This window comes from Schistocerca serialis, chromosome 10, assembly GCF_023864345.2.
Source record: "Schistocerca serialis cubense isolate TAMUIC-IGC-003099 chromosome 10, iqSchSeri2.2, whole genome shotgun sequence".
In the NCBI taxonomy this organism is placed as follows: domain Eukaryota; kingdom Metazoa; phylum Arthropoda; class Insecta; order Orthoptera; family Acrididae; genus Schistocerca; species Schistocerca serialis.
In genome coordinates, this window is record NC_064647.1 from 94,659,307 (window position 1) to 94,678,369 (window position 19,063).

The 19,063-nt window shown below is 43.3% G+C and overlaps 1 non-coding gene across 1 annotated transcript; it reads right to left on the bottom strand.

Moving 5' to 3' along the window:
- Nucleotides 1-11,731: 11,731 nt before the first annotated feature.
- Nucleotides 11,732-11,803, bottom strand: Trnae-cuc (transfer RNA glutamic acid (anticodon CUC)). The gene has a single exon. It is a non-coding gene; the product is annotated as a tRNA-Glu (tRNA).
- Nucleotides 11,804-19,063: the final 7,260 nt, after the last annotated feature.

The window sequence follows — 19,063 nt, forward strand, 5'->3', positions numbered from 1 at the left end:
CTCCAAGTTACGTGCCATAGAGTCAAATTTAGCCTAGTTTCCATGTCCGATTTTAAATTGGAAAATAGCAAGTCTTGTTTTTCGTCCCGCTCCTTCTCTTCGCGTTGCCTTTCCTTCTCATCACGTTCGCGTTTTGCTCTGTTTTTCCTCTTCCCTTTCGCGTTTATCTCTCTGCCACATTTCAATACACATGTCAAGTTTATCCAATCGACTCGTCTGCCACGTTACTCCCAGTCTTAGCTCACGCTCATCGTCCTCAATATTTGACACGCCTTGCCAGGACTCCGAGCGATTAGAAATTCCACTCGAGCGGAGCTGGTATGTACCCGCGTTTGTTTCTGAAAGTTCATCTGCGGAATTATCCACCCGCGTTTGTCCTCCGCCATGTTTGCAACCAAAGATTTCGCGATAGAACCACAGGTAATATTTTTAGATGCACTACTGTACTGCTCACACGGAGTCTCTTATCTTCGAGTTACTAAAACAGTCAACTGTCACTGGCGGCAATGAAAATTGAGTATCACAGCCGGCCGCTGTGGCCGAGCAGTTCTAGGCGCTTCACTCCGTAACCGCGCTGGTGCTACTGTCACAGGTTCGAATCCTGCCTCGGGCATAGATGTGTGTGATGTCCTTAGGTTGGTCGGGTTAAAGTACTTCTAAGTCTAGGGAGCTGCTGACTTCAGACGTTAAGTCCCATAGTGCTCAGAGCCATTTCAGCCTTTGAGTAGCACAACACGAAAGAGGCAACATGGATTCCACTGAATATACACTCCTGGAAATGGAAAAAAGAACACATTGATACCGGTGTGTCAGACCCACCATACTTGCTCCGGACACTGCGAGAGGGCTGTACAAGCAATGATCACACGCACGGCACAGCGGACACACCAGGAACCGCGGTGTTGGCCGTCGAATGGCGCTAGCTGCGCAGCATTTGTGCACCGCCGCCGTCAGTGTCAGCCAGTTTGCCGTGGCATACGGAGCTCCATCGCAGTCTTTAACACTGGTAGCATGCCGCGACAGCGTGGACGTGAACCGTATGTGCAGTTGACGGACTTTGAGCGAGGGCGTATAGTGGGCATGCGGGAGGCCGGGTGGACGTACCGCCGAATTGCTCAACACGTGGGGCGTGAGGTCTCCACAGTACATCGATGTTGTCGCCAGTGGTCGGCGGAAGGTGCACGTGCCCGTCGACCTGGGACCGGACCGCAGCGACACACGGATGCACACCAAGACCGTAGGATCCTACACAGTGCCGTAGGGGACCGCACCGCCACTTCCCAGCAAATTAGGGACACTGTTGCTCCTGGGGTATCGGCGAGGACCATTCGCAACCGTCTCCATGAAGCTGGGCTACGGTCCCGCACACCGTTAGGCCGTCTTCCGCTCACGCCCCAACATCGTGCAGCCCGCCTCCAGTGGTGTCGCGACAGGCGTGAATGGAGGGACGAATGGAGACGTGTCGTCTTCAGCGATGAGAGTCGCTTCTGCCTTGGTGCCAATGATGGTCGTATGCGTGTTTGGCGCCGTGTTGGTGAGCGCCACAATCAGGACTGCATACGACCGAGGCACACAGGGCCAACACCCGGCATCATGGTGTGGGGAGCGATCTCCTACACTGGCCGTACACCACTGGTGATCGTCGAGGGGACACTGAATAGTGCACGGTACATCCAAACCGTCATCGAACCCATCGTTCTACCATTCCTAGACCGGCAAGGGAACTTGCTGTTCCAACAGGACAATGCACGTCCGCATGTATCCCGTGCCACCCAACGTGCTCTAGAAGGTGTAAGTCAACTACCCTGGCCAGCAAGATCTCCGGATTTGTCCCCCATTGAGCATGTTTGGGACTGGATGAAGCGTCGTCTCGCGCGGTCTGCACGTCCAGCACGAACGCTGGTCCAACTGAGGCGCCAGGTGGAAATGGCATGGCAAGCCGTTCCACAGGACTACATCCAGCATCTCTACGATCGTCTCCATGGGAGAATAGCAGCCTGCATTGCTGCGAAAGGTGGATATACACTGTACTAGTGCCGACATTGTGCATGCTCTGTTGCCTGTGTCTATGTGCCTGTGGTTCTGTCAGTGTGATCATGTGATGTATCTGACCCCAGGAATGTGTCAATAAAGTTTCCCCTTCCTGGGACAATGAATTCACGGTGTTCTTATTTCAATTTCCAGGAGTGTAAACAATGGAGTCAACGCTGCTGTCCGTCACCAACGCTGTATTTCCACCATCTTGGATTTGAATGACAAGAATGACAACAAGAGAACACAGACAGACAATTACAGTAAAACAATAAAAATTTTGCACTTCTTTAACGAAATTGACAATAAAAATTGCAAAGAAACGTTTCTGAGATAACTAATCTGAATTAATTTACGAAATGAAGCAGGGTTTGGCGGGAAAGCTGGATTTTAACTGAGCACTTGAATGTCAGAAAATGCTCTACGGAAGCGGGGTTTTCGCAAACACAAAGGATTCTGCTCACTTTGCGTTGTCTTGAAACAGCGACTTTGAACTGCAATTACAGCCTCCAATTGTATTTTACCGTTCTTTTGGTAGTCACCAGAATATTTTCCACGTCCGTATTTTCCAGAAAATTTCGGTCTCCGGTCCCACATGAAATTAAAAACAAGAGTATTTGCTATGATTTTGATTCGAGCCCCTGTTCGGGCGCCACATCTGATGTAAGAAAACATTATTAAATATTTTTTATTAAAATATGATGATTGATTTCAGTTTGGTGTTGTAATGCAGATTGTTTAAAAGTCAGATGTGGTTGGCTCACGACGTGCGCTCTTGCACACACAAAAATTATTACGTTTCAGATTGGGAAGGGAAGCAACATATACTTGCGTGGCTCCCTTTCCCGTTTAGAAAGTGCCCCGGACCATTGTGCGAGCGATGTGCGATTTGAGAAGTGAAGTTTGCTTAGAAATTCCCGGACGTCACTCGCACTGAAAATGTACCTAACGGCCAGTTTAAAACTGAGTTTGAAGAATATTACAAGGGGGGAATACAAGTAGTATGTTAACGTCTGCCTCGACCGTTCTGTCCCCACAATGACACGTCGAACATGGTTGGATCTGTAAAGAAACCTTGGCACATAGAAAGAAAATGAATAGGTTATCCAATACCAAAGCAAACACAAATTTAGAGTAATTGACACTACAATTACGAGCTTGGATTTAAACAAATTACAGATCTTAGAATGACGCCTATGTAATGGTGCGTCCGTACTATACGGAAGATAAAAAGAGAATGATATCGTCCGGCAGTGTACGATGGGTTGCGCGCGTGTTTTTTGTAATATTCAAATGTCTTCAGAGTCTGCATTTAATATCGATGTTTTTACATGCGCGCTGAATTAGTCTATAATTTCGTTTGCGTGTCAGTAGCGCTGGATTAATTTCTCCTTGTAAATCGCCAAAATACATCGTTACAATGCTTAGTTAAATATTATACATTGGCAAATAAATGGCTCTTGGCCACTTTCATTACTCAAATCAGTGTTTTATGTGACGAGATGTGGCGGTGTGAAAATACATCGTCACTGGTCGAAATATCAGTAGTGGTCTAAATATGGGCTAGGAGGCCTGGGGGTGCAGAATGTGCGGCTACCTGGCCGTGGCGCATGTAAGTCTGTCCCCATCCACCTCTTGGTTGTGTGAATTCATATTGTTTGGCTGCAGTGAGATTTTCCCCTTGAAAACCTCGATTTTGTGAACTGCACTCTATCGACAAGTAGGTGCTTAACCATTTTCTTTGGAATTTGACTTATCTCTGCATGCGATTCGTTCGAGGAACTGTATTACTGATACGCTAAATTACCCGTTTCCCAGTTTTCATTGTTCTGTCCGGATTTCTTGATGACTGTTAGGGCCATTTTGCAGGAGGCACAGTGTGGTCCAAATATGGGCTGCCATGAACGGTCTAATTATGGGCTAGCCCATACTTGTACCAGTTTATATTCCTATCTTTTTAGTTGAAAACTACTCAAGATTTGTTTTTAAGGATGCCACGCGACAAGCGACACCAAGCCGAAGAGCCGGCCGGTGTGGCTGAGCGGTTCTAGGCGCTTCAGTCTGGAACCGCGCGACCCCTACGGTTCCAGGCTCGAATCCTGCCTCGAGCATGGATGTGTGTGATGTCCTTAGGTTAGTTAGGTTTAAGTACTAAGTTCTAGGGGACTGATGACCTCAGATGTTAAGTCTCATAGTGCTCACAGCCACCAAGCCGAAGGCAAAAGGAATACTTGGAACCCTTTGAAGAGGTATGAAGCCATCATTGTGGTGCGGGTGAAGAAACTGGGAACTCTTATGGCTGCGAAATTATGTGTTGTCCCTCGGTCTAAGTATGAAAACAGATCTTACTCCAACTGCCACTGCCAGTGCTGAGCAGAGAGTTTTAGCAGAGAGGAATGGCATTAACGCGGGTTGCACCACTAACGCATTCATCTCCCCTATCGATCGACCCTCAGCCAGGATCGTCTCATAAGCAGAACACAGTACCTCTAATGGTAAACCCAGCAACAAATCCAGGTTATCCTATTCTCAGCCAGGAAAGGTTTCTGAATTTCCTCTGCTCATTCCTTTCTCATCACATGCACACCCAGAAACTTCTGTTAGATCTTTTGACATTTCGACACCCCCTAAAACCGCAAAGAAAACAAGCGACAGAGGTCGTAAATCTGCAAAAGTTTCCTCGGTTACAGGATCATCCTATAAGGACGCGCTCACACATTCCTAGGTCAGGTCACTTAAGAGGAAGAGACATCCAACTTTTCCTGATCAAAAATTAAAGCAGAAGAAAAACAAAAACAAAAATTTACGGAAGAAAAAGAAAGTAGTCCTCTCTTCGTCTGATGAACTATCTAATGAAGATGATCCTATCCTAGACGACGAGGAAAGTGATTTCGAGCTTTCTGAAGACCTCACGTCTTCTGGGTCTGGCCGCGCGGGGTAGCCGTGTGGTCTTGGCCGCCTTATCACGGTTCGCGCGGCTGCCCCCGTCGGAGGTTCGAATCCTCCCTCGGGCATGTGTGTGTGTGGGGGGGGGGGGGGTGGTTAAGCTCGATTAAGTAGTGTGTAAGCCTAGGGACCGATGACTTCAGCAGTTTGGTTCCATAGTCCTTACCACAAATTTCCAAATTTCTTCTGGGACAGATGTATCGTCCATATTCTGCGACAGCCGATTTTTAGTTTACGTCAACGGAGCCATACTGAAAGTATAGGGGTGGTCACTGGAGTTTACGTTTGTAATTATTGCAAATAAACTTGCCCTTCAGACTTCTTACATATTTTTCCTTCATGTTAAAGGTAGCCCATATTTGGAAACAAGAAAAAACTGTCGTTTTTGCATTGGCTTTTTAAATATATTACTTAAAATAAGTAGAATGTTTTTAATTGTTTAATCCTCCACAACTCTGAAGGGCACATATTATTGTAACATCGCAGGTTTTCTTCAGTTATTTCATCATTTACTGTGTAAATCCTTAGCTAGCCTATATTTGGACCTTCTCGTCTATCTATTTCATTTGTTTCTCTGGTATTTGCAGTAGTGTGAGAATAAAAATAATTAAAATAGGCGGGAAGTACACCTCCTTTTTTTTAGAGGTATTTACTAGCTGACTTAAGTATTCTTGCTTTTGCTTTGTTACCCTTAATTTCACTTCCGTTGTCATCCATGAGTGTCCGGATAGCAGCGTTGCTGCTGGCGACTTCCTTTACGTCTGACCAGAATTAGAGATCATTCGGTAAGATGCTGCTACGGTGGACATTGGAGGCTTTATACATTGCAATTTTGACAGGTAATCCGTTTCATTCAGGATCTCTCTCTCTATAATCCTACGCTTTTTTGCATCTATTGTTAGCAGCCCCAAGAGGAAGTCTTGTTTTATTGGTGCTCCACATTCTTCGTTATTTAAACATCTACATCTACATTTATACTCCGCAAGCCACCCAACAGTGTGTGGCGGAGGGCACTTTACGTGCCACTGTCATTACCTCCCATTTCTGTTCCAGTCGCGTATGGTTCGCGGGAAGAACGACTGCCGGAAAGCCTTCGTGCGCGCTCGAATCTCTCTAATTTTACATTCGTGATCTCCTCGGGAGGTATAAGTAGGGGGAAGCAATATATTAGATACCTCATCCAGAAACGCACCCTCTCGAAACCTGGACAGCAAGCTACACCGCGGTGCAGAGCGCCTCTATTGCAGAGTCTGCCACTTGACTTTGCTAGACATCTCCGTAACGTTAATCACGCTTACCAAATAACCCTGTGACGAAACGTGCCGCTCTTCTTTGGATCTTCTCTATCTCCTCTGTCAACCTGACCTGGTACGGATCCCACACTGATGAGCAATACTCTAGGTCGAACGAGTGCTTTGTAAGCCACCTCCTTTGTTGATGGACTGCGTTTTCTAAGGACTCTCCCAATGAATCTCAACCTGGCACCCGCCTTACCAACAATTAATTTTATATGATCATTCCACTTCAAATCGTTCCGCACGCATACTCCCAGATATTTTACAGAAGTAACTGCTACCAGTGTTTGTTCCGCTATCATATAATCGTACAATAAAGGATCCTGCTTTCTACGTATTCGCAATACATTACATTTGTCTATGTTAAGGGTCAGTTGCCATTCCCTGCACCAAGTGCCAATCTGCTGCAGATTTTCCTGCACTTCGCGGCAATTTTCTAATGCTGCAACTTCTTTATATACTACAGCATACCGCGAAAAGCCGCATGGAACTTCCGACACTATCTACTAGGTCACTTATATATATAGTGAAAAGTAATGGTCCCATAACACTACCCCGTGGTACGCCAGAGGTTACTTTAACGTCTGTAGACGTCTCTCCATTGAGAACAACATACTGTGTTCTGTTTGCTAAAAATTCTTTAATCCAGCCGCACAGCTGGTCTCATATTCCGTAGGCTCTTACTTTGTTTATCAGGCGACAGTGAGGAACTGTATCGAACGCCTTCCGGAAGTCAAGGAAAATGGCATCTACCTGGGAGCCTGTATCTAATATTTTCTGTGTCTCATGATCAAATAAAGCGAGTTGGGTCTCACACGATCGCTGTTTCCGGAATCCATGTTGATTCCTACAGAGTAGATTCTGGGTTTCCAGAAATAACATGATACGCGAGCAAAAAACATGTTCTAAAATTCTACAACAGATCGATGTCAGAGATATAGGTCTACAGTTTTGCGCATGTGCTCGACGACCCTTCTTGAAGACTGGGACTACCTGTGATCTTTTCCAATCATTTGGAACCTTCCTTTCCTCTAGAGACTTGCGGTACACGGCTGTTAGAAGGGGGGCAAGTTCTTTCGCGTACTCGGTGTAATCGAATTGTTATCCCGTCAGGTCCAGTGGATTTTCCTGTGTTGAGTGATTTCAGTTGCTTTTCTATTGCTTGGACACTTATTTCGATGTCAGCCATTTTTTCGTTTGTGCGAGGATTTAGAGAAGGAACTGCAGTGCGGTCTTCGTTTCAATGCCATCATCATCCCAGAGTGTCTGGATATGCTGTTTCAAGCCACTTGCTGATTTAACGTAAGACCAGAACTTCCTAGGATTTAAACTGTGATAAACCGATGCTGCAGCGTTCATTTTTGGGACTCTGCTGCAGAAGGTGTCACGAACTTAGGCAAGTAAAAAAACCGTGAGTTTCACATGTTTATTTATTTATACACTGAACCGCCAAATAAACTGGTATAGGCATGCGTATCCAAATACAGAAATATGTAAACAGGCAGCATACGGCGCTGCGGTCAGCAACGCCTATGTAAGACAACAAGTGTCTTGTGCAGTTGTTAGATAAGTTACTGCTACTAGAATGCCAGGTATCAAGATTTAAGTGAGTTTGAACGTGGCGTTATAGTCGGCGCACAAGTGATAGGATGCGGAATCTCCGAGGTAACGGTGAAGTGGAGATTTTCCTGTACCACCATTTCACGAATGTAGCGTGAATACCAGGCGTCGGGTAAAACATCAAATCTCCGACATCACTGCGGCCGAAAAAAGACCCTGCAAGAAAGGGATCAACGACGACTGAAGAGAACCGTTCAACGAACAGAAGTGCAACCCTTCCGCAAATTGCTGCAGATTTCAATGCTGGGCCATCAACAAGTGTCAGCGTGCGAACCATTCACAGAAACATCATCGACATAGGCTTTTGGAGTCGAAGACCCACTCCTGTACCCTTGATGACTGCACCACACAAAGCTTTACGCCTCACCTGGACCCGTTTACTCCGTCATTGGACTGTTGATGACTGGAAACATGTTGCCTGGTCGGACGAATCTCGGTTCAAAATGTATCGAGCGGATGAACGTGTAGGGATATGGAGACAACCTCATGAATCTATGGACTCGGGATGTCAGCAGGGGACTGTTGAAGCTGGTGGAGACTGTGTAATGATGTCGGGCGTTTGTAGTTAGAGTGATATGGGAAAACTGATATATCTACAGATTTCTCTGACAAGTGACACTACGTAAGGATCCTCTCTGATCATCTACATCCATTCATGTCCATTATGCATTTCCGCATAACAATGTTACACCCAACACGTCCAGAATTGCGGCTCCAGGAACACAGTTCCGAATTTAAACACTTCTGCTGGTCACCAAACTCTCCAGTCATGGACATTATCAAGCATATATGGGATGCCTTGCAACGTGCTGTTCAGAAGATATCTCCACCTCCTCGTACTCTTCAGGATTTATAGATAGCCCTGCAGGATTCTTGGCACTACATCAGACATCACTCGAGCCCTTGCCACGTCGTCTTGCGGCACTTCTCCGTGCTCACGGGGGGCTTCACTATATTAGACAGCTGCACCAGTTTCTTTGGCTCTTCAGTGTATAAGCCGACTTCCGAATTTTCCTTTGAAAGACACCATGTGTGCGAGGTACGTCCGATTCTAAATTCCAGAATATGAAATGAAAATGGCTTTACAGTTGTTACATATTGTTTGAAATTCAATTATATTAAGTTTGGAGATTCTACATACACCCAAGAGAGTCGATTTGCAATGGGTTCCTCTCTGCCTTATTGTCTTACTGTCGTCTACATGACACACTTCGAGCAGCAATATGTTGACTAATACCCAGAGCACAATGATTGGATTATTATGTGATTGCGACATGTGGAAGATGTATTTATGCTATACAGAGGTTTAAACAATGAGTGTAACGAGTTTGTACATCGTCTATATCTCTGCACGATGAAATTCCGTTGTAAATCGAACATAGTTTTAGTACATCTTCTGAACTCCCTGCAGTCGAACAGTGGTTAACTGCTTCTTATACTGTATCTGGATGTACGTGTAACTACAGAAGGCGCTGCTTCTTCCTGATGTTTTTCGGAAGCCTACTACTACCAGTGCAACTATGCGTTAGTCCTATACGCATCCCATGAAGTACAAAAAGACACGTTACAGGGCACTGTTACATCATTTACACAGCATACTTCTTTAAAGAAAAAGGACCCCTTCAACGAGATTACCGCACTGTTTAGTATATAGCGACATCGAATGGTTACGATAGCGTTTTTGTGGAGATCAATAAAGAACTCCTCAGTAAGAGAAGGTCCGCCCGCTCTGTCCATTCGACCACCTGATCAAAATAGCCTCAGGAGAAGTTATCACAGAGTACCGTATTTGTGTAGTGTATCGGAATATGTTGCCAGAAAAAAAGAAAAATATCCGTCCAGCATTCCCTATTCCAAGGAATGTTGATAGTAGACGCAGGCATAATGAAAAAGTCGAATAGAATAAATAGAAGGGCTCTGGGGTTCGTGAGATTGCTTGCAATGACTGCCCCAAGAAATATATAGGTCACACTTGACGCAATTTTAACATACAGGTTAGCCCGCATCTCGTGGTCGTGCGGTAGCGTTCTCGCTTCCCACGCCCGGGTTCCCGGGCTCGATTCCCGGCGGGGTCAGGGATTTTATCTGCCTCGTGATGGCTGGGTGTTGTGTGATGTCCTTAGGTTAGTTAGGTTTAAGTAGTTCTAAGTTCTAGGGGACTGATGACCATAGATGTTAAGTGCCATAGTGCTCAGAGCCATTTGAACCATTAACATACAGGTTAAAGAACACCCAAATCTCGTCGGTCCCAAATAAGCTATCTCAGCTTATCTAAAAGGAACGGGTCACTCTATTTCCAATATTGAAAAGAATTTGCGTAATATATTTAAGGAAACTGAAGAAAATATTTTAATTGTTTTGGAATAAATACATATCATGTAAGCATTAAAGCGAGCCCACGGTTCAATGTTGAATGATCGGACTGAACTGACACACTAAAGTATCCTGTCGAATTTTTACTATCTGAAAATTGTCGCCGGTAGCTACTAAGATGATTTTCACCTTAAAATAGCAAAGTATAACACTCCAATGCTACACCTTCGGTAATTTGATAATAGTGAGGTACTGATGTAAAGCAGATGTGGTTCCCAGCCTTCGGTTGTTTTTCTAGTTATGGTTTCGTCCTTGCAGCTGTTCGTGTGTTTACTTTGTTTTCCTCTTTGGCACCGTAGCTGTCAGCCTTGCAGTATACCGCTAGCCACCTCGGGCTGCTTATACCACATCGGCCTGTTAGCAATAGGGCGGTTGTATGGACATTACACGGGATTTTCACTTTTATTTAGTTGGTTTTATACAGCTGGTGTCTACTGGATCTTACAATATAACCTTCGATGAGTTGTCCGGTAAGCCATTTTTCAGATTTCTTTCATTCTCGACGTTTCGGTTTCATACTAGAGTATTATTTTTTGGATGATGTTTCTCGTGTAGGCCCTGCTTACAGTACTTTTCCTTGACTATAGTTAGTTTTCACGCATTTTATCCCCGTTCAAAGTAGAGTACCATTCGTTATTTGCTTCTCCCCCCCCCCCCTCCACACACACACACCCACCCACCCACCCACCCACACACACACACACACACACACACACACACACACACACACACACACTTTTACCTAGGCCTGGCTCATTCAGCAGTTACGCTTTGTACATTTTGACAAGCATCTTTTGGGTGTGCTCAATTTTATTGTAACAACCCACGGACGTGGTTTGGCTTAACTTTTAATAACTTCTCAAAAGCTGGGACACCGTAATTGTCCATCTATGTTATGGAAATATAACCGCTGTAAATACTTGCATTGTTTTTTGTTGAATGCCAGTACTACGGTTTCAAAAATTTCACACAGTGACTTATATACTTGATAGGTAAACCTGAAGATCCGATGTGAAACCGGTAGTTGCGAATAAAGCACCTTCATACAGCTATGCAGCTTTAAGAAACTTCTCATCATCTTGAGTTTTTAATTGTTATAGTTTTTTACGACAATCTGAATGGTTATTGAGTACTGAATGTTACGTTATTTTCAGTTTGTCTGAGGTGTGGTTGCCCACTCCAGAATATTCTTTGTTATTCATATTAATCTACTTTACAACATTCTAAACAAACAGGACGAAATTTGTTGAATCGAAAATTTCAACTGCAAAAATAAGTTGATTGCAAGAATTATTCTTATTTCAGGTCAGCACATTTCTGTGTAATGAGGTTGCTTCCTCTGTTCCAATGTCGCTCTCAGAAAGAAATGTATAAAAAAAAAAAATTACATCAGCAATTTAAAGCCTGCAACAGTATTTTCAGCTGCATGAGAACAATCAGATGAGAAATAAACATAATAAAATAGTTTCCGGTACCGGGAATCGAACCCAGGCCTGCTGGGTGAGAGCCAGCTATCCTAACCACTAGACCATACCGGACGTTAACAATTCACGCTCATTACTTCTATATACAGTTACTAAGATAAAATATGCTCATATATCAACTATACATTTACACTAATGTAAATTTATACTTTATTACTTCTAAATAGCTAACTATAATGTGTAGAGCGACTCTGAACTCGCTATGTGAGTTTCACAGTGTGCTACCCTTGTTCTGATCTCTCTGTGATTGCCTGCTTGGCGAAAGCTGAACTGCGTTCTCTTTCAAGAAAATTTCGTTACCGTACAAGCAATACCTTCTCCGGGTGTGGACGGAAAAATACATCTGCTAGCATACACTAGCCGCTAAAGAGTTCTTAATGGCGTTTCCCGCTTGGATTGCGCGATTAGTATAATGCTTTTCTGTCTGGAAACTGACCTTGAGATGTAATATAAACCACATTGTTTCTGGTATATACCTGCAATCACCACAGAGTTCAATAAAGACGGATTGCGACGCCAAATTTAGGAGACCCCAAGAGGTTATTGCATTAAATGAAAAATTACTGCGAAAGGAGCGACATATGGATTGAACCCTTTGTTGACAAAATTAAGAGGGAGTCAATACCGACAAATAGACAACTGGTTGTTTGTGATTAACTCGAATGGAATCTGCTGTGGCTGTTTTAAAAGTTGCAGCAATCACTTTCCAGTTAAAGGCCCAAGATCTGGAGGGAACTTAATGCGAAATACAGTCATGATTTTAATGCTAAACTAAGAGTAATGCCTATCTTTCAAGGAACGAAGGGACATAACATTAGTATGTAGTCGGTTAACTACACTCGATACAGAAAATGGGTACAAGCCTGAAAAACGCATCGATTACCAAGCGTAGCAAATCTGATCAGGATGGAAAAAGTGTTAAAAAGGTCACGGTGCCATTATTGTAATCTTTGCTCAAATTCATACTTAACAAGAATACAAATTTGAAATTAATGCCGTATTTACAAGTACTGAAATCTTTTACGCACAGAAAACGGAACTGCGATGATTATTAAACTATAAGCACGAATTGCATAGCGGAAATCCACTTGCAAACCACGTTAAGCTGTAAGATTAACATTTAAGAGCAAAGTTTAAGACCTACAGTAATGTCATTAAAATGCAATATGCCCCACTGTGTCCTTCAATAGTTTTTATTCTGCTAAAGTGGGAGTCGCTAATTATTATAAAACAGTGGTCGTCAAACTGCGGCCCGCAGACCCTCCTCCCCACATCTCTGTGCATCACTGTCCACCTGCTCTCTCTACATCTCTTATCCCACACACTCTCCGTCCAACTCCTCTTCCCTCATCTCTCTTTGGATATCCTTCTTTCCCTTCTTTATATCTATTTCCTCCATCCTTCTCTGTCCATCTCCTCCTCCTCCTTATTCTGTCTGTTCTTATTTATTCTCACTACAAACAGAACCTTGGTTGGGAACAGAAGGGTATGAGAGAGACCCTTCCAGCTGCTGGAAGTGTGAGGAGAGTAGCTTTGACATTTCGCATCGGTTTGGACCGAGCGAGGTGGCGTATTGGTTAGCACGCTGTACTCGCATTCGGGAGGACGACGGTTCAATTCCGCGTACGGCTATCCTGATCTAGGTTTCCCGTGATTTCCCTAAATTGCTCCAGGCAAATGCCGGGATGGTTCCTTTGAAAGGACACGGCCGACTTCCTTCCCCTTTCTTCCCTAATCCGATGAGACCGATGACCTCGCTGTTTGTTCTCTTCCACCAAACAATCCAATCGCACGGTTTCAACTGCGAGGAGGTAGGACTGTAAGGTTTCCCACAAACACAACTTTTCTGTTTTCTATGAAAAAGTGACTGCAGAAAGAACAAAACAGCACATGTTCACGTCAGAATTTAGCATGCTCTTTCTCGAAGCCGGTTTAACGGAGTATTTATTGTATAACATGTCTATAGATAAGGGGTTCATTCAATCGGAGCTTTTCCTTGAATTTAATAACAGAAATCCGGACAACAATATTATTCATCATATAGTGAAAATGTTGAGTCGCAGGCACAAAAACAAGAGTGTTAAACAAGAAAGCTTACGGCCAAAAAACCTTCTTCCGAATTAGACAATACTCAAAAGTACAGCCAGTGACCGTGGTCATATATGTGAGTTGCATTTGCATGAATGTGTGTGTGTGTGTGTGTGTTTAATTCAGAAGGCTTTTTAGCCGAAATCTTGCTTTTCATAATACTTTCCTTGAATTTTTGTGAATTTAAACAAAACAATTTCATTTAGAACATGAATTTGTTGAAATGAAATAAATCGGAATTCATACTTTTGACAATAATTCGCTGGTGGGTTTAACGCTTTCATCGCAACGCTTGGTGGTGGTCGATTTTTTTTTCCTATCTTTCCGTCTGGAAAGAAAAGAATAGCGCTATTGGATACCGGACTCTCGAGCACGCAACGTACAATCGCCCGTGGGGAAAAACACGGCAATTAAAGGCTTCCTCCACACACTTCCAACGCCCGGCCTTATGATTTATTGATCGTCACTACGAATGCAAAGCGAACCTGAAACTGGACACGCTTAATTGAAACGGTAAGTCGGTTGTAATCAGTGGTATTCTTGGAATTAGACTATCCTCGCCTTCCTATGATTATCGTTATTTCAGTCACGTTGTTCATCAGCTTCTTAACAGCGAGTCTTGCTCCATTGCATAGTTTTGGTTGGGTCACATTGCGTAACATAACACTGACGCGACCTTGAGCTGCAAATTGTGCAGTGCCATTCCTGGCAAATCCAATGAATTCAGGAATTCAGTTGGATAACTGAAGACTTCATCTGGAAACCTGCAACGGTAATGGAATCGATTGAATCAAGTGAATGCAATGGCCAGCGACTGGACACTGCATTTTGCATTTTTATGTTCAGATCGTCTACGTCCATATTTTTCGCTGCCTAAATGGCTCGCCTGCACAACCAAAATTTTTTTTTTTTTTTTTTTTTTTTTTTTTTTTTTGTACCTGTAACAATATTAGGGAACACTTTGGTGTACAGTTCTTCTTTTGATGTCGCGATTTGACAAAAATTATGTAGAATAGAAATGAGGTCAGTGGAACCGTCAACAGGAAGAAATTTTTTCATTGCCAGTGTCTGATAATTGCATGGAAAACACTGTCAAACTGAACGTCGCATTTCTGTTTGATTTTAGTACAAAAATATCATCCAGATGTCTGACTTTTCCGGTGGATTCGGGCTCAAATGGCTCTGAGCACTATGGGACTTAACATCTGAGGTCATCAGTCCCCTAGAACTTAGAACTACTTAAACCTAACTAACCTAAGGACATAACACACATCCATGCCCGAGGCAGGATTCGAAACTGCGACCGTAGCGGTCGCGCGGTTCCAGCCTGAAGAGCCTATAACCGCTCGGCCACTCCAGCCGGCTGTGGTGGATTCTCCAACAATTTTTTTCATGCAAACCTCGCCCTGATAATTAGGAGTACAGCGAGAAATAACAATCACACAAATCGGTCAAGCCTTTCTGAAGTGATGATCTTTCATACATACGGCAATTGATTTTTATTCATATAAAATGCATCTAACGACTAACAGCTGAATACAAAACGTCGGTTAACGCTATGTTTCATAGTGAGTAGTTCTCAACAAAAATATTTACAGACACAATAGCGTTTTGTTTGTTGTTGTGGTCTTCAGTAGTGAGACTGGTTTGATGCAGCTCTCCATGCTAATCTACATCCTTATGAATCTGCTTGGTGTATTCATCTCTTGGTCTCCCTCTGCGATTTTTACCTTCCACGCTGCCCTCCAATGCTAAATTTGTGATCCCTTGATGCCTCAGAACATGTCCTACCAACCGATCCCCCCTCCTAGTGATGTTGTGGCACAAATTTCTCTTCTCCCCAATCCTATTCAATACCTCCACATTAGTTACGTGATCTACCCACCTAATCTTCAACATTCTTCTGTAGCACCACATTTCGAAAGCTTCTATTCTCTTCTTGTCCAAACTATTTATTGTCCATGTTTTACTTCCATACATGGCTACACTCCATACAAATACTTTCAGAAACGACTTCCTGACACTTAAATCTATACTCGATGTTAACAAATTTCTCTTCTTCAGAAATGCTTTCCTTGCCATTGCCAGTCTACATTTTATATCCTCTCTACTTCGACCATCATCAGTTATTTTGCTCCCCTAATAGCAAAACTCCTTTACTACCTAAAGTGTCTCATTTCCTAATCTAATTCCCTCAACATCACCCGACTTAATTCTACTACATTCCATTATCCTTGTTTTGCTTTTGTTGATGTTCATCTTACGTCCTCCTTTCAAGACACTGTCCATTCCATTCAACTGCTCTTCCAAGTCCTTTGCTGTCTGACAGAATTACAATGTCTTCGGCGAACCTCAAAGTTTTTATTTCTTCTCCCTGGATTTTAGTACCTACTCCAAATTTTTGTTTTGTTTCCTTTACTGCTTGCTCAATATACAGATTGAATAACCACTGCTTCTCTTTCATGCCCCTCGACTCTTATAACTGCCATCTGGTTTCCGTACAAATTGTAAATAGCCTTTCGCTCGCTGTATTTTACCCCTGCCACCTTTAGAATTTGAAAGAGAGTATTCCAGTCATTTTCAAAAGCTTTCTCTAAGTCTACAAATGATAGAAACGTAGGTTTGTCTTTTCTTAATCTTTCTTCTAACATAAGTCGTAAGGTCAGTATTGCCTCACGTGTTCCAACATTTCTACGGAATCCAAACTGATCTTCCCCGAGATCGGCTTCTACCATTTTTTCCATTCGTCTGTAAAGAATTCGTGTTAGTATTTTGCAGCAGTGAATTATTAAACTGATAGTTCGGTAATTTTCACATCTGTCAACACCTGCTTTCTTCGGGATTGGAATTATTATATTCTTCTTGAAGTCTGAGGGTACTTCGCCTGTCTCATACATGCTCCTCACCAGATGGTAGAGTTTTCTCATGACTGGCACTCCCAAGGCCATCAGTAGTTCTAATGGAATGTTGTCTACTCCCGGGGCCGTGTTTCGACTCAGGTCTTTCAGTGCTCTGTCAAACTCTTCACGCAGTATCTTATCTCCCATTTCATCTTCATCTACATCCTCTTCCATTTCCATAATATTGTCCTCAAGTACATCGCCCTTGTATAAACCCTCTATATACTCCTTCCACCTTTCTGCTTTCCCCTCTTTGGTGAGAACTGGGTTTCCATCTGAGCTCTTGATATTCACACAAGTGGCTCTCTTTTCTCGAAAGGTCTCTTTAATTTTCCTGTAGGCTATATCTATCTTACCCCCAGTGAGATAAGCCTCCAAATCCTTACATTTGTCCTCTAGCCATGCCTGCTTAGCCATTTTGCACTTCCTGTCGATCTCATTTTTGAGATGTTTGTATTCCTTTTTGCCTGATTCATTTACTGCATTTATATATTTTCTCCTTTCATCAATTAAATTCAATATTTCTTGTGTTACCCAAGGATTTCTACTAGCCCTCGTCTTTTTACCTAATTGATCCTCTTCTGCCTTCACTACTTCATCCCTTAGAGCTACCCATTCGTCTTCTACTGTATTTCTTTCCTCCATTCCTGTCAATTGTTCCCTTATGCTCTCCCTGAAACTCTGTACAACATCTGGTTCTTTCAGTTTATCCAGGTCCCATCTCCTTAAATTCCCATCTTTTTGCGATTTCTTCAGTTTTAATCTACAGTTCATAACTAATAGATTGTGATCAGAGTCCACATCTGCCCCTGGAAATGTCCTACAATTTAAAACCTGGTTCCTAAATATCTGTCTTACCATTATATAATCTATCTGATACCTTTTAGTATCTCCAGGATTCTTCCATGTATACAACCTTCTTTTATGATTCTTGAACCAAGTGTTAGCTATGATTAAGCTATGCTCTGTGCAAAATTCTAACAGACGGCTTCCTCTTTCATTTCTTAGCCCCATTCCATATTCACCTACTATGTTTCCTTCTCTCCCTTTTCCTACTGTCGAATTCCAGTCACCCATGACAATTAAATTTTCGTCTCCCTTCACTACCTGAATAATTTCTTTCATCACATCATACATTTCTTCAATTTCTTCGTCATCTGCAGAGCTAGTTGGCATATAAACTTCTACTACTGTAGTAGGCATGGGCTTCGTGTCTATCTTGGCCACTATAATACGTTCCCTATGCTGTTTGTAGTAGCTTACCCGCACTCCTATTTTTATTCATTATTAAACCTACTCCCGCATTACCCCTATTTGATTTTGTATTTATAACCCTGTATTCACCTGACCAAAAGTCTTGTTCCTCCTGGCACCGAACTTCACTAATTCCCACTATATCTAACTTTAACCTATCCATTTCCCTTTTTAAATTTTCTAACCTACCTGTATGACATTCCACGCTCCGATCCGTAGAATGCCAGTTTTCTTTCTCCTGATAACGATGTCCTCTTGAGTAGTCCCCGCCCGGAGATCCGAATGGGGGACTATTTTACCTCCGGAATATTTTACCCTAGAGGACGCCATCATCATTTAACCATACAGTAAAGCTGCATGCCCTCGGGAAAAATTACGGCTGTAGTTTCCCCTTGCTTTCAGCCGTTCGCAGTTCCACAACAGCAAGGCCGTTTTGGTTAGTGTTACAGGGCCAGATCAGTCAATACTCCATACTGTTGCCCCTGCAACTACTGAAAAGGCTACTGCCCCTCTTCAGGAACCCTACGTTTGTCTGGCCTCTCAACAGATATCCCTCCGTTGTGGTTGCACCTACGGTATGGCTATCTGTATCGTTGAGGCACACAAGCCTCCCCACCAATGGCAAGGTCAATGGTTCGTGGGGGGAGGAATAGCATTTTAATGTGCTTAATTTTGACTTCAGTGAACTCTGCCGTGAGCTAACTAAAGTTGGCAGAGGTGTAAGTAGCATGGCCACTGTGAGGTTAGAGGATATTGTTTGCGTTCAAGAACTCACGGGTGCGCGCGACTCGCACCGAGCAGTTGCTGTGGTATGCACTGACACGAAGTAACGTGGATTCGTGAATGCACATTATTGACGTATTCAAATGCAGTACGTATTTGTAGGAAGGAATATGAAATTAAATTAAGGCTGTTGCAATGCGAGCTCTGTTCAAATAATTCCGGAACATTCGTAATTGCGCGCCATTGGCATGTTGGAGGGAAATGCGGTTGGCATCCCTGCATACGCCTGTGTTTAATGTGTAACTGTCGGAAGTTCCATTGTTTGTTATTGTTCAGTGCTGTACTGACA